General features: G+C 38.2%; 1 protein-coding gene across 9 annotated transcripts in view; it reads left to right on the top strand.

Annotated features, from left to right (window-relative positions):
• LOC127483154 (translation initiation factor IF-2) overlaps positions 1-27002 on the top strand; it is a 335580-nt gene that overhangs the window by 291426 nt on the left and 17152 nt on the right. For 4 of the 9 annotated variants that reach the window (XR_011378296.1, XR_011378287.1, XR_011378289.1 and 1 more), the window contains one exon: positions 20268-20554. The exons of 3 other annotated variants lie outside the window; for them this stretch is intronic. The gene's annotated coding sequence lies outside the window, so the exon portion shown is untranslated. Of the gene's footprint in view, positions 1-896; positions 1385-20267; positions 20555-27002 lie in introns of those variants that run through there. 2 more of the 9 variants (XR_011378291.1, XR_011378294.1) reach the window with 1 other exon arrangement.

Below are 27002 nucleotides of genomic sequence, written 5' to 3'. Positions count from 1 at the left end.
TTGTAGATGCATGGATTGATTTCTAGAATTTCTATTCTGTTTTCATGCCAGTACCAGGCTGTTTTGATTATAACTGCCTTGCAATATGTTTTGAAATCTGGTACAGTATGGTGATGCCACTAGCTTTGTTTTTGTTGTATGAGATTGGCTCTTTTGATAGTATCCCATAAATCCCCAACACTGTTTTTAAGTTTTCTAATTTCTTCTTGTAGTTTTTTTTTTGTCTGACTGAAAGATTTCCAAAGATTTGTCTTTTAGCTTGGATATTCTCTCTTCTGCCTCATCAAATCTGCTGTTAAGGCTTTCGACTGCATTTTTTTATTTGACCTATTGAATTCTTCATTTCTTATAGTTCATTTTGATTTATCTTTAAAGTCCCAATTTCCAGTCCACTTCTGATCCAGCTATTGATTGCTAATAAGCCTGGAAAAGTAGCACAGGATGCTTCAAATGCCGCCACCCATGTGGGAGACACAAAGGCAGCTCCTGGATCCTGGCTTTGACCATTGCAGCCGTTTGTAGGAGTGAACCAGTAGACGGAAGATATTCTTCCTCCCTCTCTCGTTCTCTCTCTGTAACAATGACTTGCAAAAAATAAAATATTTGAAACAATTTTTATTAAGATTGAGAATATTATATGTGGAAACATTGCACATATTTTGTAGATTTATTACAAATATTTGATATTTTTTATGCTAAAGTGAAAAACATCTTCAACTTTTTTTCCTGGTTGCTGTTGCCTAAAAGTAAACATAACTGCTTTCTGGTGACTAAAAACTGTGATATATATATAGTGATATATATATATATATATAGTGATATATACATAGTGATTTATACATATCACAATGGGAAGTTATTCAGCCATAAAAAAGAATGAAATCTTTCATTTGCAGCAAAATGGATGGAAATGGAGGACATCGTGTTATGTGAAATAGACCTGATACAAAAAGACATATCCTGAGTGTTCTTTCTCATATAGAAGCTAACAAAAACCTCAATCTGAACACAGAATTTGTGATTAGAGGATGCTGGCTTGGGGAAGATTGAGGGAGTTTGGATAAGTGGCACCAAACCAGAGTTGGATTGAAGAAATAAGCTCCTAGTATAACACAGTTCACAGTGACCTGTTGTGTATTTTATGAACAAATTGAATAAAGTAGGCTCTTAGGCTGCAATCATAAAGTAAGGAGAGATCGGGATTATCCTGATTTGATGGGCACAAATTACAAGGTTGTATTGAAATGTCACACTATTGCCCATAAATATGTATAATTACTGCTAATAAAAATTCTTTAATAGCCTACTTTTTTCAAGTTTTAATGGTAGTTAACTGTGGATTGTGTCGCTAATAAAAGTAATGTGAATATTTTGAAGATAAAAATCAATTGTTTGTGATCTTCTTTGTAAATAATCCACTGATTCATTTATTCAACCTTTAACAAATGTATTTCATTTACTAGGGACCATGAGAAATACTGGGGACATAAAATTGATCTCTAAATACAATAATATATTAATTCATATATATATTAATTTGTATATATACACACATATGCACATATACGCATTTACATATGTGTTAACATAATTATACTCTAATTAAAAAGTTTGTAAATTGTTTTATCTTATGTAAAAACCTAACCCCTAGGGCAATCTTGTGAATTTAATCTTATTAATACTCCATAGTGAGAACAGAGACTCTGACAGGATAGATAACTTCAGTCACTTAATTTCTAATTATAGCTCTGGTATTTAAACACAGATCTATGAGCTCTGAATCAGAAGCACATTGCTGTATCCTACATTTACCCTGACATTGACCATTTCCTGGTCTATGAAGTGCAAGGTTCCCTTTGCTAACATTCTCATGAATAGAGGCCATGGATGCAATGAGCATGAATTCCCCTGAGAAGTAAACTCCATGAGGGCAAGTATTTTAAGCTTTTATGTTCACTAGTATATATCTGTTATTAGAATAATGCCTGCATCATAGTTAGCAATAAATAATTATTTATTTGATGAATAAAAATGAAGAAGCTAACTTTACTAGGAAGTATACAAAGATGAAGGGATTCTTTGGCATTACTGATTTATAGATTTAATTTAAACATTAAATTCTGTCTAAGAATTAGAAAAATATGTGGTGGTTGGTATGGCAAGAAATTGACCCTTGGCCGGCACTGCGGCTCACTAGGCTAATCCTCCACCTTGCGGCGCCAGCACACCGGGTTCTAGTCCCGGTCGGGGCGATGGTTTCTGTCCCGGTTGCCCCTCTTCCAGGCCAGCTCTCTGCTGTGGCCTGGGAGTGCAGTGGAGGATGGCCCAAGTACTTGGGCCCTGCACCCCATGGGAGACCAGGAGAAGCACCTGGCTCCTGCCATCGGATCAGCACGGTGCGCCGGCCACAGCACGCCGGCCGCGGCGGCCATTGGAGGGTGAACCAATGGCAAAGGAAGACCTTTCTCTCTGTCTCTCTCTCTCACTGTCCACTCTGCCTGTCAAAAAATAAAAATAAATAAAAAATAAAAAAAAAGAAATTGACCCTGCACAACTGAAATAATTACAGGCATGTCTTTGATATTTAATGGTTACAATTGCTTTTCTAGATTGTTTTTCTCCTGCTTCCAAGCTAGCATGTGAGTCATCTCATGATAAAGCAATAGAAACACATTTTAGCTTGTAGATAAAGATCTCCAAATAATCATAACAGTTTTCCAAAGCAAAAATGAATCATTTTGTCATAAACTCATGTAGAAAATTTGATGCAACTTTATATTCATAGATAATTGACAGTTAGAGGCCCGTCAGTTTACTTCTTTGACTCAATAAGTTTAAGAAGCATACAAATTTATTTATCTTGGTTGAAAGGCCTGTTGGGTTATATTCTCATTATTACTTCATGAAAACTTTATTAAAACCTTGTGGTTGGAATTATTGTTTGAAGAAATGGAGTCATTTTATGCATACATTTTAATTTCTTCTATTTGTGACAAAGTATAAAAATAGTCACTGTATATTTAATTCAGCTCTATCACAGTAGATAATTGAATCACAGAAATGGGAAATTTTTCATATATACATAATGTTTTTCAGTTTCTTATAATTTCATTGGGTTGTTTATCTCTTCTCTAGAAATTCTAAGTTGTCTTAATCATTGTAACTTTTACCTTTTTAAAAAAATGAGGCTAAATTCACATAACATAAAATTAAGTTTTATAGTGTGAAATTCAGTGTTACTAGTACATCTCCAATGGAGCCATCATCTCTACCTAACTGCAAACCATTTTTAACACCCAAAAGAGAACTCCATACCCATGAAGCAGACAATTTCTATTTCTCCCTCAAAAAACTTGGTAACCATCAATTCCTTTTTTTAAAAAGATTTATTTTATTTATTTAAATAGCACAGTTACAGAGAGGGGGGGGAGAGAAAGAGAGAGAGAGATCTTCCATCCACTGGTTCACTTCCCAAATGGTCGCAACAATCAGGGCTGGACTAGACCAAAGTCAGGAGACATGAGCTTCATCCAGATCTCCCATGTGGGTGCAAGGACTTAGACCATCTTTTGTTGCTTTCTCAGGTGCATTAGTAGCTAACTGGAACAATAGTAGAGCAGCCAGGACTTGAACCTGAACCAATATGGGATGCCAATATTGCAGGTGGTGATTTACCACCACAATGCCAGCCCCCATCAATTCTTTTTGTCTCTATGGATTTACCTCTTCTGAATATTTCATATAAATAGAATTATACATGTGACTTCTTGTCTGGCTTCTTTTACTTAGCATGTTGTTTTGAAGATTCATTATATTTAATATGGAGTAATACTTCATTTTTATTGTTGAATAATATTCCATTGTATGTTATAGCACAGCTTGTTTATCTATTCATCTATTGATATACATTTGAATTATTTCCACATTTTAGCTGCTGTTAAATGCTGTCGAGAGTTCTTTGAAGAGTGTTATTTAAAGAATAAGTTTTTTTTTTTTTTTTTTTTTTTTTTTTTTTTTTTTTTTTGACAGGCAGAGTGGACAGTGAGAGAGAGAGACAGAGAGAAAGGTCTTCCTTTTTGCCGTTGGTTCACCCTCCAATGGCCGCCGCGGCCAGCGCGCTGCGGCCGGTGCACCGTGCTGATCCGATGGCAGGAGCCAGGTGCTTCTCCTGGTCTCCCATGGGGTACAGGGCCCAAGCACTTGGACCATCCTCCACTGCACTCCCTGGCCACAGCAGAGAGCTGGCCTGGAAGAGGGGCAACCGGGACAGAAACCATCGCCCCGACCGGGACTAGAACCCGGTGTGCCGGCGCCGCAAGGCGGAGGATTAGCCTAGTGAGCCGTGGCGCCGGCTAAAGAATAAGTTTTTTTAGAGATTACATTATGCCTAATCTTTTATTTATTACATCATTCTCAGCATTGATTAAATGCATTCTTTGCAGTCTTGTGAAGTTATTCCCTAAAAGTGGTATTCTAATATTAGTAATCTGAAATCATTGTATAATTATTTATGTCTACCCAAAAATCTGTCTCCTAGTTCTTTTAAAATAACATTAAAGAGAGATTAGAAGATGGAAGAATAGGGAAGGAGCTCACTGCTCTAAGCTAGGGGAAGATAGTTTTAAAACAATTGGAGAGAGTACAATCTCAGGGAAGAGTTAGGGAGAAGTAGAAACTACATGGAAGGAAGAGGGATGCTTTGGCTCTACTTGGAGTGTGTGGGTTTGCAGCATGAGCACAAACACAACACAGTACCCAAGCAGCTAAGAGCCTCAGCACCAGCTTTAGAGAGTAAGGTGAGACCAGACTGCCCCAGCCCAAGCCACTGGTGATATAGCTGTGGATAGATCCTAGTATAAATCTTAACTGGAGCCCTGTGGGGGCAAGGCACCTGCCAACCTATAGGAAAAATGGGGCACATTTCTTACTCCTTGGCCCCCTGACAATGGCACCCTGTAATCAGCTGAGAGAAGGAGGGTGCCATTTTGAACATGGGTAACAACTGTTCCACCTTTTGTCTGGATACACACAAATTTCCAAGAGGAGATGCATGAGTCTGGGTGAGAGAATTAACAGGGGTCTGTGCATCCATATAGGACTGTAAGGTGCCCCTACTCTCCCAACACATCACAGACTCTGGGGCTCAACCTGCCTAGGTAGGCAGGGCACAGATAGGCAGCTAGTTCTGGGAGGGTCTTCACTTCTCTGTAGACAGGACAGACTGGCAGAGCAGAGTGGATCCTCAGCGTGGCTGTAGGAGCCGTGAGTGCTAGGACTGTGGAAAGCTTGTGATTGAAAGGAAGGGTACAGGGTGTGGCTGGGTCCCTGGGCAATCACTGTGAGCAGCTCCACATGCTCAGTGCTCCTGGATTGCCTGGGGTGGGTCATTGATGTGGTGTCCATGCTCACATTGACTGCATGGATCATTTGTATGGTCCTTGTGGCAATGCAGATGAATACTGCACCCACTAGGGCTAGCTCCTGGGTATTAATCTCCTTGGAAAAGAGAAGATAAGGGTGAGGCTACACCAACAGAGCTAATCAAATCCTCCCCTCTGATAAAAAAATACCACATTCAAGTTGGGTGTCACCCTGGGTACACCTCCCACCTGGTAGCACTGAGCAGAGCTTGCTGGATACACCCATCATGTGTCTTTGGGTATTCACTAAAAGAACAGATGCTCCACTAAGCCACAGAGGAAGAGTCCAAAGATAAAAGCTGTAAGAGGAAAAAAGAAAACAAGAAGTATATCCACAAATGCCTTAAAATAAATGTAGAAACTCAACAAACAAGAATAAGGAAGACAATATGAGGCCATCAAAGGAAAACAGCAACACTTCAATATTGGAATGTGAAGATGAAGAGATTGATTAAATGGCTGGAAAGGAATTTAAAAAATTAATTGTAGGAATACTCACAAGCAATCAGAAGCATATCCACAAATTCAAGAAATCCATATATGATATGAATGAAAAATTTTTCTGATTAAATTAATATTTTAAAGAGAAATAAGAATGATTTAAAGAGAAATCAAAAAAAGAGAAATGAATAATTTAATAGATCAAATAAAAAATGTGGTGGAAAGCCTTAAAATAGACCCAGTGAGGCAGAAGAAAGAATATCCAAGTTAGAAGAAAAATCCCTGGAAATTTTACATCCATACCAAAAAAAAAAAAAAAAAAAGGAAAAAATTAGAAATTAGAAAACTAAAAAACATTGTTGGAAATTTATGGAATGCTATTAAATGGCCCAACATACAGGTCTTAGGATTTCATGAAGGCGTGAAAAGAGCAAATGGATTAGAAGGCCTACTTAGTGAAATAATTACACAGAACTTCCCCAATATGGAACAGCAAGGCATGTACAAGTACGGGAAGCACAAAGAACTCCTAATAAACATGATCAGAAAAGGTCTTCATCACAATACATTATAGTCAAACTTTCCACAGTAAAACATAAGGAAAAGATTCTAAAATGTACATGAGAAAACTGCTAAATTACTTTCAGAGGATCTGCTGTTAGACTCACAGCTGACTTCTCATCAGAAACCTTACAGACTAGGAAAGAATTGTGAGACATAGTCCAAGTCTTAAGAGAAAAACCTGTCAACCAAAATACTGTACCCTGCAAAGTTCTCTCTTATGAATGAAGGTAAAATAAAAACCTTCCTTATGTTCAACAGGGATCACATTTCAGTTAATTTTCAACACTTAAGAATAACTGCGCATCAATTACAGATCTAAACCAGTCATATTAAGTAGAACAGATAAAAAAACTACTAAGAGGGATAATGTATTAAGTTGTTCATTAATAGTCAGGGCTATGCTGATCAAGCCACCGTTTCCCATAGTGTCCACCTCACTCCAACAGGTTTCCCTCTTGGTGTTCAGTCAGTCGTCACCGATCAGGGAGAACATATGGTATTTGTCCCTTTGGGACTGGCTTATTTCACTCAGCATGATGTGTTCCAGATTCCTCCATTTTGTTGCAAATGACTGGATTTCGTTGTTTCTTACTGCGGTATAGTATTCTAAAGAGTACATATCCCATAATTTCTTTATCCAATCTATCGTTGATGGGCATTTAGGTTGGTTCCAGGTCTTAGCTATTGTGAATTGAGCTGCAATAAACATTAGGGTGCAGACCTCTTTTTTGTTTGCCAATTTAAATTCCTTTGGGTAAATTCCAAGGAGTGGGATGGCTGGGTCGAACGGTAGGGTTATCTTCAGGTTTCTGAGGAATCTCCAGACTGACTTCCATAGTGGCTTGACCAGTTTGCATTCCCACCAACAGTGGGTTAGTGTCCCTTTTTCCCCACATCCTCGTCAGCATCTGTTGTTGGTAGATTTCTGTATGTGAGTCATTCTAACCGGGGTGAGGTGGAACCTCATTGTGGTTTTGATTTGCATTTCCCTGATTGCTAATGACCTTGAACATTTTTTCATGTGCCTGTTGGCCATTTGGATTTCCTCTTTTGAAAAATGTCTATTGAGGTTCTTGGCCCATCTCTTAAGTGGGTTGTTGGTTTTGTTTTTGTGGAGTTTCTTGATCTCTTTGTAGATTCTGGTTATTAACCCTTTATCTGTTGCGTAGTTTGCAAATATTTTTTCCCATTCTGTCGGTTGTCTCTTCACTCTCCTGACTTTCTTTTGCAGTACAGAAACTTCTCAATTTGATGCAATCCCAATAGTTGATTTTGGCTTTGGGAATGGGAGAGGGAAGAGATGTATAATTTGGGACATGCTCAGGCTGACTTGCCCCAAGTGGTGGAGTTGGAAGCATACCAGGGGATTCCAATTCAATCCCATCGAGGTGGCATGTACCAATGCCATCTCACTGTTCCAGGTGATCAGTTTCAGTTCACAGTTGGTCATGGTGGAGGGACTGGGAGTCAAAGGGAGCACATAGACAAGTCTAGTACCTGCTAACGCTAACCGATGGAGTAAATAAAGGGGAGAGTGATCCAACATGGGAAGTGAGATACTCAGCAGACTCATAGAATGGCAGATGTCCTAAATAGCACTCTGGCCTCAGAATCAGCCTTAAAGGCATTCGGAGCTGGCTGAAAAGCTCATGAGAGTATTTCAGGCATGGAAAGCCAAGACACTCTGGCAAAAGATCTCTGCGAGTGAGATCCCAGTGGAAAGAACAGGTCATCAAAGAAGGAGGTACCTTTCTCTGAAGGGAGGAGAGAACCTCCATTTTGACTATGACCTTGTCTAAACAAGATAAGAGTCGGAGAACTCAGAGGGCTTCCATAGCCTTGGAAACTCATGACTGGAGCATAGGGAGATTACTGATGCCATAGACAGGAGTGTCAATTGGTAAAGTCAACAACAGGAGTCACTGTGCACTTACTCCTCATGTAGGATCTCTATCCTTAATGTGCTGTACATTGAGATTTAATGCTATAACGAGTACTCAAACAATATATTTCACTTTGTGTTTCTATGGGGGTACAAACTGTTGAAATCTTTACTTAATGCATACTAAACTGATCTTCTGTAAAAAAAAAAAAAAAAAAAGAAATTATCAATTCCCAACTTGACTCTCACTGGGATTAAACATGACAATAGGTCTGCTCTGATTTCATCATCATTTTAAAAAAATCATCTATTATTTTTCACTTAATGTTTCTGTGTGAGAGCAAACTGTTGAAATCCTTACTTAATGTATACTAAGCTGATCTTCTGTATATTAAGATAATCAAAAATGAATCTTGATGTGAATGGAAGGGGAGAGGGAGTGGGAAAGGGGAGGGTTGTGGGTGGGAGGGACGGTATGGGGGGGAAGCCATTGTAATCCATAAGTCGTACTTTGGAAATTTATATGCATTAAATAAAAGTTTAAAAAAATTTGAAAATTAAAAAAAAACCTTCCTTAATAAACAGAAATTAAAAGAATTTGTCACCACTATCCAGCCTTACAACAGAAACAACAGATACTCTGTGTTACACACAGAAGCATAGTCATCACTGTGAAAGAATGAAAAAGCAAAAAAACTACCAGTGAAAGTGCAAAGGAAATCCAATGTAAACAACAAAAATTTACAAAGAAACCAATCTAACTAAAGAAAGAAAAGACGCAAATCAATAAAATCACAGAAGAAAAAGGAAACGTAATAACAGACACAACAACAACAAAAGAATCGTCAGAAATTACTACAAGTACTTGTATGCCAGCAAACAGGGAAATCTATCAGAAATGGATAGATTCCTGGACACAGGCAACCTACCTAAATTGAACCAGGAAGACATCAAAAACCTAAACAGACCCATAACTGAGACAGAAATTGAAACAGTAATAAAGGCCCTCCCAACAAAGAAAAGCCCAGGACCAGATGGATTCACTGCTGAATTCTACCAGACATTTAAAGAAGAACTAACTCCAATTCTTCTCAAACTATTCAGAACAATCAAAAAAGAGGGAATCCTCCCAAATTCTTTTTATGAAGCCAGCATCACCTTAATTCCTAAGCCAGAAAAAGATGCAGCATTGAAAGAGAATTACAGACCAATATCCCTGATGAACATAGATGCAAAAATCCTCAATAAAATTCTCGCCAATAGAATGCAACAACACATCAGAAAGATCATCCACCCAGACCAGGTGGGATTTATCCCTAGTATGCAGGGATGGTTCAATGTGCGCAAGACAATCAATGTGATACACCACATTAACAGACTGCAGAAGAAAAACCATATGATTATCTCAATAGACACAAAGAAGCATTTGATAAAATACAACACACCCTTTCATGATGAAAACTCTAAGCAAACTGGGTATGGAAGGAACATTCCTCAATACAATCTAAGCAATCTATGAAAAACCCACGGCCAACATCCTATGGAATGGGGAAAAGTTGGAAGCATTTCCACTGAGATCTGGTACCAGACAGGGATGCCCACTCTCACCACTGCTATTCAATATAGTTCTTGAAGTTTTAGCCAGAGCCATCAGGCAAGAAAAAGAAATTAAAGGGATACAAATAGGGAAGGAAGAACTCAAACTATCCCTCTTTGCAGATGATATGATTCTTTATTTAGGGGATCCAAAGAACTCTACTAAGAGACTATTGGAACTCATAGAAGAGTTTGGCAAAGTAGCAGGATATAAAATCAATGCACAAAAATCAACAGCCTTTGTATACACAGGCAATGCCACAGCTAAGGAAGAACTTCTAAGATCAATCCCATTCACAATAGCTACATAAACAATCAAACACCTTAGAATAAACTTAACCAAGGATGTTAAAGATCTCTACGATGAGAATTACAAAACCTTAAAGAAAGAAATAGAAGAGGATACCAAGAAATGGAAAAATATTCCATGCTCATGGATTGGAAGAATCAATATCATGAAAATGTCCATTCTCCCAAAAGAAATTTACAGATTCAATGCAATATCAATCAAAATACTGAAGACCTTCTTCTCAGATCTGGAAAAAATGGTGCTGAAATTTATATGGAGACACAGGAGACCTCGAATAGCTAAAGCAATCTTGTACAACAAAAACAAAGCCAGAGGCATCACAATACCAGATTTCAGGACATACTACAAGGCAGTTGTAATCAAAACAGCATGGTACTGGTACAGAAACAGATGGATAGACCAATGGAACAGAATAGAAACACTAGAAATCAACCCAAACATCTACAGCCAACTTATATTTGATCAAGGATCTTAAACCAACCCTGGGAGTAAGGACAGTCTATTCAATAAATGGTGCTGAGAAAATTGAATTTCCATGTGCAGAATCATGAAGCAAGACCCCTACCTTTCACCTTACAGAAAAATTCACTCAACATGGATTAAAGACTTAAATCTATGACCTGACACCATCAAATTAATAGAGAGCATTGGAGAAACCCTGCAAGATATAGGTACTGGCAAAGACTTCCAGAAAAGACCCTGGAGGTGCAGGCAGTTAAAGCCAAAATTAACTGTTCGGATTGCATCAAATTGAGAAGTTTCTGTACTGCAAAAGAAACAGTCGGTAGAGTGAAGAGGCAACCAACAGAATGGGAAAAAATATTTGCAAACTACGCAACTGATAAAGGTTTGATAGCCAGAATCTACAAAGAAATCAAGAAACTCCACAACATCAAAACAAGCAACCCACTTAAGAGATGGGCCAAGAACCTCAATAGACATTTTTCAAAAGAGGACATCCAAATGGCCAACAGGCACATGAAGAAATGTTCAAGATCACTAGCAATCAGGGAAATGCAAATCAAAACCACAATGAGGTTTCACCTCACCCCAGTTAGAATGGCTCACATTCAGAAATCTACCAACAACAGATGCTGGAGAGGATTTGGGGGAAAAGGGACACTAACCCACTGTTGGTGGGAATGCAAACTGGTTAAGCCACTGTGCAAGTCCGTTTGGAGATTCCTCAGAAACCTGAAGATAACCCTACCATTCGACCCAGCCATCCCACTCCTTGGAATTTACTCAAAGGAAATTAAATTGGCAAACAAAAAAGCTGTCTGCACATTAATGTTTATTGCAGCTCAATTCACAATAGCTAAGACCTGGAACCAACCCAAATGCCCATCAACAAAATGGAGGAATCTGGGAAACATTATGCTGAGTGAATTAAGCCAGTCCCAAAGGGACAAATACCATATGTTCTCCCTGATCGGCGACAACTAACTGAGCACCAAAGGGGAAACCTGTTGAAGTGAAATGGACACTATGAGAAACAGTGACTTGATCAGCTCTTGTGCTGATTGTTGATGTACAATGTAATACTTTATCCATTTTAGTATTTTTTCTTTTTTTTTTTTTGTTCTAGTACTATTGGTTGAACTCTGTAATTAACACACAATTATTCTTAGGTGTTTAAATTTTAACTGAAAGTGATCCCTGTTAAATATAAGAGTGGGAATAAGAGAGGGAGGAGATGTACAATTTGGGACATGTTCAAGCTGACTTGCCCCAAATGGGAGAGTTAGAATCATGCCAGGGGATCCCAATACAATCCCATCAAGGTGGCATGTACCAGTGCCATCTCACTAGTCCAAGTGATCAATTTCAGTTCACAATTGATCACACTGATAGTTCTAAGAGTCCAAGGGATCACACAAACAAGACTAGTGTCTGCTAATACTAACTGATAGAATCCAAAAGGAAGAGAATGATCCATCATGGGAAGCGGGATACACAGCAGACCCATAGAATGGCAGATGTCCTAAATAGCACTCTGGCCTCAGAATCAGCCCTTAAGTCACTCGGATATGGCTGAAGAGCCATGAGAGTATTTTAGGCATGGAAAGCCAAGAAACCTTGGTGAAAAAAAAAAGAAGACCTAAATGGAAGATCTCTGCGAGTGAGATCCCAGTGGAAAGAACGGGGCCATCAAAGAAGGAGGTACCTTTCTCTGAAGGGAGGAGAGAACTTCCACTTTGACTATGGCATTGTCTAAGTAAGATCAGAGTTTGGGAACTCGAGAGGCTTCCATAGCCTTGGCAACTCATGACTAGAGCCTAGGGAGATTACTGATGCCATAAACAAGATTGTCAAATTGTTAAGTCAACAGCAGGAGTCACTGTGTACTTTCTTCTCATGTGAGATTTGTCCTTAGTGTGTTGTCCAATGTGAAGTAATGCTATAACTAGTACTAAACAGTATTTTACACTTTGTGTTTCTGTGTGGGTGCAAACTGATGAAATCTTTACTTAGTATATACTGAATCGATCTTCTGAATATAAAGATAATTGAAAATGAATCTTGATGTGAATGGAATGGGAGAGGGAGCAGGAGATGGGCGGGGTGGGAGTATGAGGGAAATTATAGAGTGGGAAACCATTGTAATCCCTTAAGTGTACTTTGGACATTTATATTTACTAAATAAATAAATAAATAAATATGGGGATTTAAAATTTAACTCAAAAAGTGGAAAAAAAAGAAATGGAAATGTATTGTCCACTCACTAATATATTCAGTACTAAATGGCTTAATTTTCAAATTTATTCAGATAATATTAATATTAATAAAAACAGTTTGCCTAGTGAAATAAAACAGAAACCAATTTTACAAAAATGAAAATTTTAATTTTTAAAAATGAAGTAAAAATTAATTTTTATTTTACAAACAACAAAGAAAATACAAGTTGTTACTTATCACTAAAAACTTTGAATAGAAATGGCCTCAACTCTGCAGTTAAAAAATACATTAACCAAGGATGTAAAAATCTCTTTAATGAAAATTACTAAACATTATTGAAAGAAAAAGAACAAGGTATATAAAATTTTAAATTTACATTGCCATACAAAGTCTTAATATTTTTTCACCTGGAGCCTACTGGAAGTTTCTCCCCCTCAGATTATTCCCTGTATTGAAATAGGCAACATTTTTAAATTATCTTTTTGTTTGCCCTGATAATTTTAAACTCTTTGCTTGAGGATTTAAATTTTAGTTCTGCAAAAAGAGAGGGAGCAAGGAAGAGGGAATTATCTCAGTTGTTAGTGCAGAAAGGGTACCTTATTGTACTTCTCTGAAATTGAATGTAAGCTTATAAACCAACACCATTTTTCTGCACTTGACTTAGAATGTATCATATTCTGTAAGTCTTAATTAGTATTATTTAACTAGGTCATTTCATCATAAATCTTATATCTGAGGCAGTTCCCCAAAAAGAGTTTTAAATGGACATAGCCATGCAATAAAACCATCTTTTCTTAGATGAACTTACAATCTTCTTGGCTGTTGATAGCAGTAGTTAAAGTGCAAAAACTCCCTTTACTTTCTTTCTTTGGGATTTAATGACCATGCAGGTGTCTCTCTGCCCAGTCTGTACTCTCAAAAGTGTTATTAGTTCAACCTCACAAGGGACAAAACATTTCATATGTGGAACAGACCTGCTTTTATACTGTTAAATGAGTTTTCTAGGATTCCTAACAGACCAGGTTTATGTAAAGGTGGACACCTACGCTGTGTAAGAATATTAGCATCAGGGGACTCAAAAGAACCATTGTTAGGAACTTATTTTTAGAGATTAATTTTTTACTGTACTTCACTACAAAGGTCTTTGCTTTGTGGCCACTACCATTCTAATCAGTATGTATTTGTATTCTGACTTATAGGTGAGTTCTAAGTTGTATGCCAACATCCAATGACTAATACTAAAATCATTTTCAGTACAACCAATTGGAAAACGTTATTTCCTTTACCCTTAGAGTATGTTACATTAGGACTATCTTTGCGAAAATGAAATTATACTAGTAATTAGTCATTCAGTGCATTTGTGCATTCAGTAGTATTTATTTATGCTCTCACATTAGAAATTGTCTAATATCTTTGCTTGACATAAATAAATGCAATGTCTGTGGCCTTGTTGTAGGGATGGCAGGCATGAGAGGCATAGTAGACACCTACCCAGAGGGAAGAGTCTGATACATGATATTGGTTTCTAAAAAGAGAAAAATCATTGTGGATAAATTCCCTTCACCCTAATGCTACAAATGTGCCATAAGATAAAGAGATTTGCCCAAGGTCACACACACACCCAATGACAACATTAGCAGAAGTATCTTGTCTACAGGTACCAAAGCAATGCTTCTTTCTACCCTATCTTTGGTATTACATTGAAAAGAATTTCATAAAGGGATGACAGTAGTGAATATCTATCTCATTATGATTCTACTCACCATGGAATTTGACTCCATCAAATTAAAAAAGACTCTTACTTGTTTTAATGTTAAAAGTAATACAAACAGTGGTTCTTGAATCCATGAATATTTTCTCATGATCAAGTTTTTACTATCAAAGAATTAGAGGAAGAAGGGAAGAAAATATGCAATCACTTTTATAATGTAAGTAGTGATAACAGGTTGACAAAAATTTTTCTTGGACTTCATTTAAATATTGCTACAATAGATGAAATATAAAATACAAGAGAAGTGGAATAAACCATCTGGTTTGAAAGCTAGAGGAGGAAGATACTTGGAAGCTTATACATTAAATGAAAATATTTATCCTTGGAGAATTTGATTTCTGCCTACATGGTGGTAGAAAATTAATTTCTTGGCTGGTGCCTAACTCATATTTTGAATTGAAAGCTATACATCTGGCATTTGAAAGAAGTCTTTAAAATGCATCACACAGATAAGCCTACTTAAATATAGAACTGAGGGCAGGCAGTAAGTAACTGAGCTAAGCAGAGTTACAAAAATCTATTCTTGGAACCCACCATGACCTTTCTCTTTTCTCAACCTGCTTCTACTCCAAATGTGCTTCTTTTGGAGATTTCTTTATAAGCATCCACTTAATGAGTGGTTGCTGTATGCCAGGTAATATAGTGGTTCATTTACATATATTATTACATTAAAATCTCCAAACAACTCTGTGAGGAAAGGAATAAAAAGTCCCCCAGCTCATTGGCCACAGTCAGGGTTTGAATGCAGGCCTTCTGGACTCCATGTCAGAGTTAATGTGATGACAGAGCTTTCCCTGGTGGGGTGAGGAGTTAGGAATTTTACCTATCCTTAGACAAATAGGAGACAATGTCTTGGGGAAGGAATTTCTCTTCTGGGGAGAGGATAATCTTGGAGCTCCCAACTGAAACACAAATATCTTCAAAGCAGTAAGTAAGTAAAATTCACTGTTGTATTCCCAGTGTTAGTAGACAATCAATATTTGTTGAACTTACAAGAGCCTACCAAGTTTGCTGAACTTCTTAGAATGGCCTATTTAAAAGTTCAATTCCATTCAATTTCATATATTGACAAAAAATGGGGATGGAAGAGATGTTATGAAGTGAGGAAACATAATTATCCTACATTTGAGTGAGCCTATGTATAAAGAGGCCAATAAATCACAAACAAGATGAGATACATTGGAAAACAATGCAACTAGACCTCAAACATGAACACTGCATTCAAACTGCTTTAATATGTTGAAACATTAGTTCATGAAGCAAAGAAAGAAACCAGCAGAGGACAGTGTGGTTGGTGACAGAAGCACAGTGCCCCCAGAATGATCAGAGCTGTATAAAGTACATCACTGAAGGACTAGGGGCCAATTGAAGATCAGTCGTTACTGCAACTAAAACTATATGAGGGGGAGGAGAGGCCATGGAAGGCACTGAGCAATGGGCCTCACATTTAATATGTCAATTATCTTCACAGCTCCATTTTATCTTTGCCTTCATTATCACTATCTATCTAAAGACTTCTACTCTTTTCTGTACACTGAAACACTGTTTCATTAGATTCTCTATATTTTTGCTGAAAACAAACAGATTCAGTTAGGGGATGGCATGTTTAAATAGAAGAAATTAATAAAGAGACTATTGACAAAAGGGTTGAGAAACATCGGCAAATAGTGGTGAGGTGCTGTGAGGTTAGCAATAGCTAGGAGTGATTGCCATTCCAAAACCTAGAGAGACAAGGAAGGGAACATTTATAAGGACCTGGAGAGACAGGCTCTGTGAGGAATGGAGTCTGTCATCAGAGCAGGTGTTACAAGCAGGAGGTAGCTGAAGGAATAGAAACCTGAACCTCCCTCTCTTACTGCCTTCCAGATCTCCTGTCCCTGCCTCTCTGTGCACAGAAGAAAATTCTCCACAGGATTTGCTGGGTCATAAGGTACAAATTTCAGCAGGGCTTACATCACAGCCTTGCTGTAAAGTCTTTTCTTAACAAGGAAACCATTCCAAACTGACAAGTGAAAATTAGTATGTATTGATACAAAGTCCACAAAAGCTTGGGCCTATTTCTTTGTGGAGGTGATAAAAGGTGCAGAAAACTTTTTCCACTTTCAAAGCAATATTCTGATGTTTCCTGGATAACTGGATTCTTATAAATCTCACCCATGAGGCAAATCCCTGAAACTTCACGGTGTTTAGTTGCCATTATCTGCCATGTTGAGTCCTCGTTCTTAATCACCGGATGCATTTAGTATAACATTGTCTGCATAATTAATAAGCCAGTATGGCTTTCTGTGACTTTAAAGACCTAAATTTATGACAGTAGACAAGGAGAGTTGACTTTGTCCTGAGACAAAATGGAAGATACGCAATTTTATCTCTGTGAAGCTGCTTCTGACTATCTTTCTCGTAATTTGTTGGTTGACTAAGCCAAAAGCTGCACACTATCTGCTGGTTATCATAGGGATTGTTTTCCTGATCTAGAAACTACAGATTATATTCCAGATAACTCAGTTGTTCTCCAAGACATATCAAGCTTGTACACCAGCCAAACATGCTTTTTAACTTAGATACACGGTGTGAATCAACTTCCCTTGCATTTAAAGAATCTTTTATTGTGGAGCTAATCTTTTCATTTCACCTGGGTAAGTGGTGTTAGTTTTGGATTACTGTATTCTGCAAGGTGGCGAGGAGGAAGAATGGAGTGGAGGGAGAACTTTACTTAGACCACAGAAAACAGCTGTATGAAGAGGGCTGCCTAATAGCAGCTGAGACTTTCTGTGTGGATGGATCCAGCTCCTAGCGATTCAGCAAAAAGAGACCTGAGATATAAATATATAAATATCCCAAGTTCTTCCTTCTCTACTCCCCAAACACCTGTTTGGTGCTTCCCATTGGCTAAACCAGCCAGAGCCAAGAGGTGCAGCAGCTGTTGGTGCTTGCCCATCAGATGGGCCTCCTGGATGGAACACAAGCAAAATGACTGAATATGGGGAGAGTTGGGTGCAATGAATGGGAGGCTGAGTAAGGAAAATAGCTAAAATACCAGCATTTCACAATTTCAGTACATTACTCCTGGCCTCTAGAGGAAAATGAACAAAAATGGTAAAATGTTGATGCTTATAGCATCTTACAAATTTATTTTAAGCATTTACTATTTTTACATGTGATTGGAGTTAAGTTGAACTTTTATACCTGTTTTTTTTTTTTTAATTCCTATTTTTGGGATCACTTCTTCCATCCTTTTAACCCTTTGTTTAGAACTGGTTATTCAAACCTCTCCATACAAAATGTACCATGTAAGCCTGAACATGCAAAAAAGTAAAATATAGAATTTAAAAAAAACCTGTAAGATCTTACTGGCTGTGTAAACTCCATTCCTCTGAAGCCTTTTCCCAGTAAAAAACTGATTATGCCTGTGACTTTTCTCTCAAACATGTTCTCTTTGGTGGGATGAGAATATTTGGGGGAACCTTGTCATCCTTGACACTTCAAGAACTATCTTTATTCTTTCTGTGTCCTGAAATCAAATATTCACCCTCTCTGGAGCAGCAACATCTGTCTTCAAGCCGTTGTCTTATTTCTGCAATAGGGTAGTTCTGACTGTTTTTTTTTTTCTCATGTTCAGAGATGTATGTTTTACATTTCCATGTTCAAGGAAGCTGGTGCCAAACAAGTAGCTGAGCAATGAATGAGTGGTTTTGTTTTCTTTATTCAATCTTATGTTCTTTGGTGAAATTCTGCAGTAATAGACTTTGAAATAAAGCAAAATCATATATATGGACTATAGTATGCAATTATTGCTCAATCAAGAAGAATCTGTACCTAGTAAACTGTCTTGAAAACCCCAATATTATATGACCCGAGAAAGCAGTATCTCTTTCGCTTTCCATTTCAAGTAGAGCTCATCAACAATAAAACACTTGATGCCTCACATTAAGTTTCAAAGAATGCAGGAGAATTGCTAGTCCAGACAAGCAAGAAGCCCTTTTCTCTTCAGAATTTATATAGAATAGAGCTTACCAATTAAGTGAGGATTCAGAGAAAACATTTTAAAACCCATAGCATTCATTTCCCTTTATGTTGGTGTGGGGATTTGCAACTACAGAAAGAAAGAAAAAACAGAATAAAATCATCCACAATAAATATCTGGTTGAGTTGTGCTAGTTCTTTATATTTCAAGCATTCCAACTTTCTTTATTTGAATATATAATATTTAAGTGGGATAATTGTAACTGTTCATATCTCTGATCTTTCAAAAGAGAACATTGTGTTGTTTGTGGAACTGTAGTGGTGTGGGAAAATTGTTTGTCATGAAATTAAAATGCTCATTTTCAGTGAACATTGCTTATTCCAGCAGAAATGGTGTGGTTTATACAGAATGGATTTTCTTGCTGTCAGTGACTCAAACTCTCTATTAACCAAACCCAGCGTGAAAAGGTCTTCTGGAACATAGAGCTCTTGTCCAGTAAGAAATGCCTTAAAGAAAGGAATCTGGGCAAGGCCTGCAGGCCTGTAAATAAAACACAGAGTTTAGTTATACCAGAGTAGGCTCCCACAGGAATTAAATGTTTAATATCCCCTAAGGGGAAATTGTGAGTAGTAAGGCCAAATGAAATTTGGGACTGTTTTAAGTGGAGAAGAAATATTCTTGTCTGATTTTATTATGTAAGGATTTTTCCTTTAAGAAAACATGGAGTAGACAGAAAAAACCACTAGTATCAGTTTCACATAGCTTTTCCATGTAAAAAATGACGATAATTTTCTAATTTAGCTTATGTATTTTAGTGAAAATTAGCTGGTGTAGTGTCCCTAAGAGGATTTTGAAAAACCTGTTTATGATGGCAAATTTAATTATATAAAAAAAGTAAATCAAATAGCTTAATGAAATCTCATTATCTATCATAAGCTTTGACATCTTAATCACAGAAGTAATTTTTTCTGTCATAATTTAACAGAATTCAAGAGCTCTGATGTCTTAAAGATTAGCCTGTTACAATAAAAATGCTTTATTGATGTGGCTTTTGAGGGATAAGGAAATTAAGTGATATGACCAAAGTTACTCAGTGGCAGAGCTTAAAGTAGAACCCCTTTCTTTTAATCAACAGTTTGGTGGGTTCGTGAAGAGATAGACAGGTCTGGGTCTCATAACTGGCAAGGTCTTGGAGCCCACCTGATTATTATCAAGCCCTTCTGTCAGTTTCTATTTGCATCTCAGTCATAGAACTTAGTCCTGGTTTAGACAGCAGCTTCTTAGGTTCTCCAGTAATGACTCTGTCTTTTGTTCTAGACCCTATCTAGCCTATCTGGGGCCTCTACGCTAACATCAATGGCTCTGCTCCTAACCTGTGTGTATTGATCGTCCTCTCCCCTACTCAATATTGTATGAATCTTCAGGATTTTCTCCATAGACAAACTCCTCTACCTGCAAAAGTTGAGTGGCCTTTCTCCCAGTCTTGGTTGGGATCAACCTTAAACCATGTCCATCAGTCTTCACAAGGATCCAGAGACCACCCACTCCTTTCCTCTCCTCTATGAAATCCTCTCATTATCTGGCTAATGCCACTCTTAGGATCATTGATTGCTATTCTTACCCTGTCTTTTATAATACAGTGTCTGCATAAGTGTTCACAGAAGTTGATAATGGAATGAACCAAGGCCTTCAGCAACCAGGCAGTTCACCAAATGCTGCTACAGTGATATACTCGGTTCCCCACCCAGGAGACAGCGGCTTGAGACATCGCCCAATGCCAGCGAAAAGTACCTCATCACCCCATGTCAGAAGGCAGTAGCTCTAAAGACAGATCATCGTCCCTCTACCCCTCCTGGACTTTTGGGACTAATGTAATCCCATACAACTCCTGCTTTATAAAAAATAAAAGGGGTGAATGTTAGTGAAATGGCTCAGTCTTATCTATGGCATGATTTACACCCTGACACCATCCTAGGCTCTAGTCCCCACCACCATTGCTGGAAGCCAGGTGGCCACATGTCCCAACCACCGGTGTCAGCCACACCTCCACCTAATGGGATTTGCTGCTCCTACCTCCCTGTCTGCCCCCCGGCAAGGTTTTAAAAGGACCTGTTCCTGAACATGTGACTCTCTCTATCTCTTTCTCTCTCTCTCTCTCTCTCTCCCTCTCTGTCTCCTGACCTCTGTCTCTGTCTCTCTCTTACGCTCTCCTCCCTCTTTTTTTTCTTTGCCCCTTTTCTCCAGTCTGTCAGGTTTCCCCCAGTAAACTCTTTCCCTTAAAAAAAAAAAAAAACAGTTTGGTGTGTTAAAGAATGCGATCTTCATGTTTTATTTCTAGTTTTTCAAACTAGAAAGTGGGAACAGAAATAAGTTGCAGTGTTGTTTTAGTGGAAGTCATGTAAAGAGCCTATATCTATTCCCAGAAACTAGTATGACATTTGGAAAAGTTGGTTCCTTGCCCTTCTTCCTCACTTGTCTCTAATATCTTGGTGAAAAACTTGTATCAGGTATGTTCATTGTAATACTGTTCAAAATGACCAAGATATGGAGTCAACTTGACTTGATTATATGGTATATTTGTATCTACACAACTATATATCACACTGTACCCTATAAATATGTAAACTTATTATGCATCCTTTAATATTAAAGTATACCAGTGTTGTGGTGCAGTGGATTAAGACCCTGATTGCAATGCCACTTTCCCCTATGAGAGCTCTGGTTTGAGTCTAGGCTATTCTGCATCCTATACTATCCATTTTTCTGCTAATGAGCCTGGGAACGTAGTGGATGATGGCCAAAGTGCTTGGTGTCCTGCCGCTCTTGTGTGAGCCTGAATGAAATTCCTGGCTCCTGGCTTCAGCCTGGCCTAGTCCTGGCTGTTGTGGCCATTTGGTGAGTGAGTGGGATTGGAAGATCTCTCTCTCCCTCTCTCTCTGACAGTCTACCTTTCAAATAAATCAATAAATCTTTCAAAAAGGTAAAATATATTAAATGAAAAGAAGTGATAATAGTTTAAAGGAATGATTGAAGAGCACATATGTCTAAGCCCAGAAAAGAAGTGGAAACATTAACAACTGGAGCCTCTAGCACTGCAGAGAGGCATTCTGAAGTGGACAGAATACAGCCACATCCCCAGATCATACAGCTGTGTGTACCAGACATCTGTCAAAGGCTGGCCCTCAGGACCAGAGCATTGTTCTGGTATATCTTAGGAACTAGGCACTCCGGTGGGTGGTGAGTAGACAAGAGCTGATAAGATGAGTGACAGACACTGAAGGGAAATCCACATGTAAACATCAGTAAGAAGAGTGAGGTGGAAGTTAAGATCAAGATCAAATTCAGTTTTTATTTCTCTTCTGTGCTGCTTCTAATTCTAGATAAACGAATTCTGGATTTTAATTATTACCTCATTGTGCATGAATTCTTTATGCAGATGTTCAGATGGCAGGGCAACTTCTTAGCAATTTGGGAACATGTGGAAGCCAATGTCTTTGTCTCCTCTTCACTGAGATCCTTATTCCAGGGCAAAGACTAGGGTTCCAATCAGTGGGGTTGCCTGAAGCTGCGACAAGCAGATAATAATCTTGTTTTATTCAAGTGTATTATTTATCCACTGACTTCCTCCAAAGGGTAAAGTGAAAGTAGTTGAAGTTTATATTCTATTATAGAAATTCTCAAGGAGAGCGGCAAGATGGCGGAATAGGAAGGCAGCACACTGATGGTCCCGGAAGAGACAGTTTAATAAAAGTGGAGATACTGCAGGTTCAAGGGAGAGTAGGGGAAGAAACAGCAGAGGAAACTCAACCAGAACTAGTGATTTACAGTGGACCTGTGTGGAGAGCGTGGGAGCCCACAGTTCGGGGCACCAGCAGCCGACTCAACACACCAGCACTGGAACGCGAGGTGAGCCGAACCTCAATAGCCCAAGACACTGGCGGGAAAGTGGAAAGAGGAGACTAGAGGGAACGAGGCTTGAAACCCCACGGGGAAAAGTTCACCAGACTAACTAGAAGAGAGAGGAAAAAAAAAAGTGACCAATACGGACACGAGTTTCTCTCTTTCTGCTCACCTCTCAAAGGTGAGCAAGAGAAAGAGCAGGCGCCATTTTGGACATACGTCATAAGCAGTGCGACCTCAGGTCTGCACTGGCCCTCAGCCTAGCAGAAAAAACCTGACTCTGGGGGGGGGGGGGTGTGGGTTTGAAATAATAGGAGATTAGGACCTAGTGAATGTGTGGTGCTAATGAACTGAGACTGTGAAAAAAGAGATGGTGGGGGAGAGAACTCACATAATTCACGTGAGTACTCTCCAGAGACACTACAATTAGGTAACCTTGGCAACCCAGTGGGAGACTGCAGGAGAATTTGAGCCCACACTGAGGGCATGACAGATTCCCTGTGTGGTCCTTGGTAAAGAGCTTCCAATTTCTGGCTCCTGTGGGTATATCATTCGCCTGCTAACTACCTCCAATTCTGCTCAGCTGTGTGGAATTACTTCTCTTTTGAATCAAAAAAAAAAAAAAAAAAGAAAGAGAGAGAGATTTACCATGCCTAACCTGGGAGTGTCACCTTTGGCACACCCTTAACCCTGAGGAACAAAACAGAGCTCTCAGGCCACACCCATCTCAAGCCTCTAAGGCTCCATCAAAAGTTGACAGTCCACTTAATCTAGAGTCATAGTGTAACGAGAAAAAACACCACAGCAAAGAAACCAAAGAATATCTCCACAATGCCAAACAAACGCAGAAACCTTGGTAACAAGAACAAGGAAGACACTATGATGCCCCGAAATGATAAAGACACCCCAATTCAAGATTATAAGATGACGAGATAGAAGAAATGCAAGAAGCAGATCTCAAAAAATTGATAAGAACATTAAGAAGTTCTCAAAAACAAATTCTTGAACTACAGAAATCCTTACTGGATAGGATAGAAAATCTCTCTCATGAAAATGAAATATTAAGGAGGAAGCAAAATGAGATGAAGCAACTAGTAGAACATGAAACTGCGATAGTGATGAGAAATCATAATGAAATGAAGAATTCAATAGATCAAATGAAAAACACATTAAAGAGCCTTAAAAACAGAATGAGTGAAGCAGAAGAGAGAATATCGGACTTAGAAGACAGAGAACAGGAAAGGATACAGTCAGACCAAAGAAAAGAAGAGGAAATTAGAAATCTAAAACATATTGTCAGGAATCTTCAGGATACTATTAAAAAACCCAACATTCGGGTTCTAGGAGTTCCTGAAGGCATGGAGAGGGAGAAAGGATTAGAAGGCCGTGAGGTACTAGCAGAAAATTTCCCAGGTTTGGAGAAGGACAGAGACATCCTAGTACAGGAAGCTCATAGACTCCTAATAAACATGACCAAAAGAGATCCTCACCATGACACATTGTAATTAAAATCACCACAGTGAAACAGAAAGAAAAGATCCTAAAATGTGCAAGAGAGAAATGTCAGATTACTCTCTCCAATTAGACTCACAGCAGACTTCTCATCAGAAACCCTAGAAGCTAGAAGGGAATGGCGAGACATAGCCCAGGTACTGAGAGAGAAAAACTGCCAGCCCAGAATATTATATCCTGCTAAGCTCTCATTTGTGAATGAAGGTGAAATAAAGACCTTTCATAGCAAACAGAAATTGAATTTGTCGCCACTCGTCCAGCCCTGCAACAGATGCTTGAAGATGTGTTACACACAGAAACACAGAAACACGGTCATCAATATGAAAGAAGGTAAAGGAAGGAAAGCTCACAGCAAAAGATCACAGGGAATTCAAAGCATATATTAGAACTTATCTTTGGCAAATGGCAGGGCAAAGTTACCACTTATCATTAGTCACATTGAACGTGAATGGCCTGAACTGTCCAGTTAAAAGACACCGATTGGCTGATTGGGTTAAGGAACAAAACCCATCTATTTGCTGCTTACAAGAAACACATCTTTCCAACAAAGATGCATACAGACTGAAAGTGAAAGGCTGGAAAAAGATATACCATGCCAGCAGAAATGAAAAAAGAGTGGGCGTAGCCATCTTAATATCGGACAACATAAACTTTAACACAAAAACTCTTAAGAGAGACAAAGAGGGGCACTATATAATGATTAAGGGATCAATTCAGCAGGAAGATATAATGATTATCAATGTATATGCACCTAATTACAGGGCACCAGTTTATTTAAAAGATTTGTTAAGGGACTTAAAGGGAGACTTAGACTCCAATACAATAGTACTGGGGGACTTCAATATTCCACTCTCAGAAATAGACAGATCAACAGGACCGAAGGAGACAGTAGACTTAAATGACACTATAGCCCAAATGGATCTAACAGATATCTACAGAACTTTTCATCCTACATATAAAGCATTTACATTCTTCTCAGCAGTACATGGAACCTTCTCGAGGATTGACCACATACTAGGCCATAAAGCAAGTCTCAGCACATTTAAAAGAATTAGAATCATACCATGCAACTTCTCAGACCACAAAGGAATGAAGTTGGAAATTAGCAACTCAGGAATGCCCAGAGCATGTGCAAACACATGGAGATTGAACAACATGCTCCTGAATGAACAATGGATCATAGAAGAAATCAAAAGAGAAATCAAAAACTTTCTGGAATTAAATGATGATAACAGCACAGCATACCAAAACTTATGGGACGCAGCAAAAGCAGTGTTAAGAGGAAAGTTTATATCAATAGGTGCCTACATCAAGAAATTGGAAAGGCACCAAATAGATGAGCTTTCAATTCATCTAAAAGGACCTAGAAAATCTGCAGCAAACCAGACCTAAATCTAGTAAGAGAAGAGAAATAATTAAAATCAGAGAAGAAATCAACAGGATTGAATCTAAAAAAAAAAAAAAAAAACATTTAAAAAATCATCCAAACGAGGAGCTGTTTTTTGAAAAAAAAAAAAAAACCACAAAATTGACACCCCATTGGCCCAACTAACTAAAAAAAGAAAAGACCCAAATCAATAAAATCAGAGATGCAAAAGGAAACATAACAACAGACACCACAGAAAATAAAAGAATCATCAGAAATTACTACAAGTACTTGTATGCCAGCAAACAGGGAAATCTATCAGAAATGGATAGATTCCTGGACACAGGCAACCTACCTAAATTGAACCAGGAAGACATAGAAAACCTAAACAGACCCATAACTGAGACAGAAATTGAAACAGTAATAAAGGCCCTCCCAACAAAGAAAAGCCCAGGACCAGATGGATTCACTGCTGAATTCTACCAGACATTTAAAGAAGAACTAACTCCAATTCTTCTCAAACTATTCAGAACAATCGAAAAAGAGGGAATCCTCCCAAATTCTTTCTATGAAGCCAGCATCACCTTAATTCCTAAGCCAGAAAAAGATGTAGCATTGAAAGATAATTACAGACCAATATCCCTGATGAACATAGATGCAAAAATCCTCAATAAAATTCTGGCCAATAGAATGCAACAGCACATCAGAAAGATCATCCATCCAGACCAAGTGGGATTTATCCCTGGCATGCAGGGATGGTTCAATGTTCACAAAACAATCAACGTGACACACCACATTAACAGACTGCAGAAGAAAAACCATATGATTATCTCAATAGACACAAAGAAGCATTTGATAAAATACAACACACCCTTTCATGATGAAAACTCTAAGCAAACTGGGTATGGAAGGAACATTCCTCAATACAATCTAAGCAATCTATGAAAAAACCATGGCCAACATCCTATGGAATGGGGAAAAGTTGGAAGCATTTCCACTGAGATCTGGTACCAGACAGGGATGCCCACTCTCACCACTGATATTCAACATAGTTCTTGAAGTTTTAGCCAGAGCCATCAGACAAGAAAAAGAAATTAAAGGGATACAAATAGGGAAGGAAGAACTCAAACTATCCCTCTTTGCAGAGGATATGATTCTTTATTTAGGGGATCCAAAGAACTCTACTAAGAGACTATTGGAACTCATAGAAGAGTTTGGCAAAGTATCAGGATATAAAATCAATGCACAAAAATCAACAGCCTTTGTATACACAGGCAATGCCACCACTAAGGAAGAACTTCTAAGATAAATCCCATTCATAATAGCTGCAAAAACAATTAAATACCTTGGAATAAACATAACCAAGGACGTTAAAGATCTCTATGATGAGAATTACAAAACCTTAAAGAAAGAAATAGAAGAGGATAGCAAAAAATGGAAAAATCTTCCATGCTCATGGATTGGAAGAATCAATATCATCAAAATGTCCATTCTCCCAAAAGCAATTTACAGATTCAATGTAATACCAATCAAAATACTGAAGACCTTCTTCTCAGATCTGGAAAAAATGGTGCTGAAATTTATATGGAGACACAGG

The sequence above is a fragment of the Oryctolagus cuniculus genome, chromosome 8 (genome assembly GCF_964237555.1).
Source record: "Oryctolagus cuniculus chromosome 8, mOryCun1.1, whole genome shotgun sequence".
Classification (NCBI taxonomy): domain Eukaryota; kingdom Metazoa; phylum Chordata; class Mammalia; order Lagomorpha; family Leporidae; genus Oryctolagus; species Oryctolagus cuniculus.
Note: the sequence above shows the minus strand (reverse complement) of the source record. Positions and strands in the feature narration are given on the sequence as shown.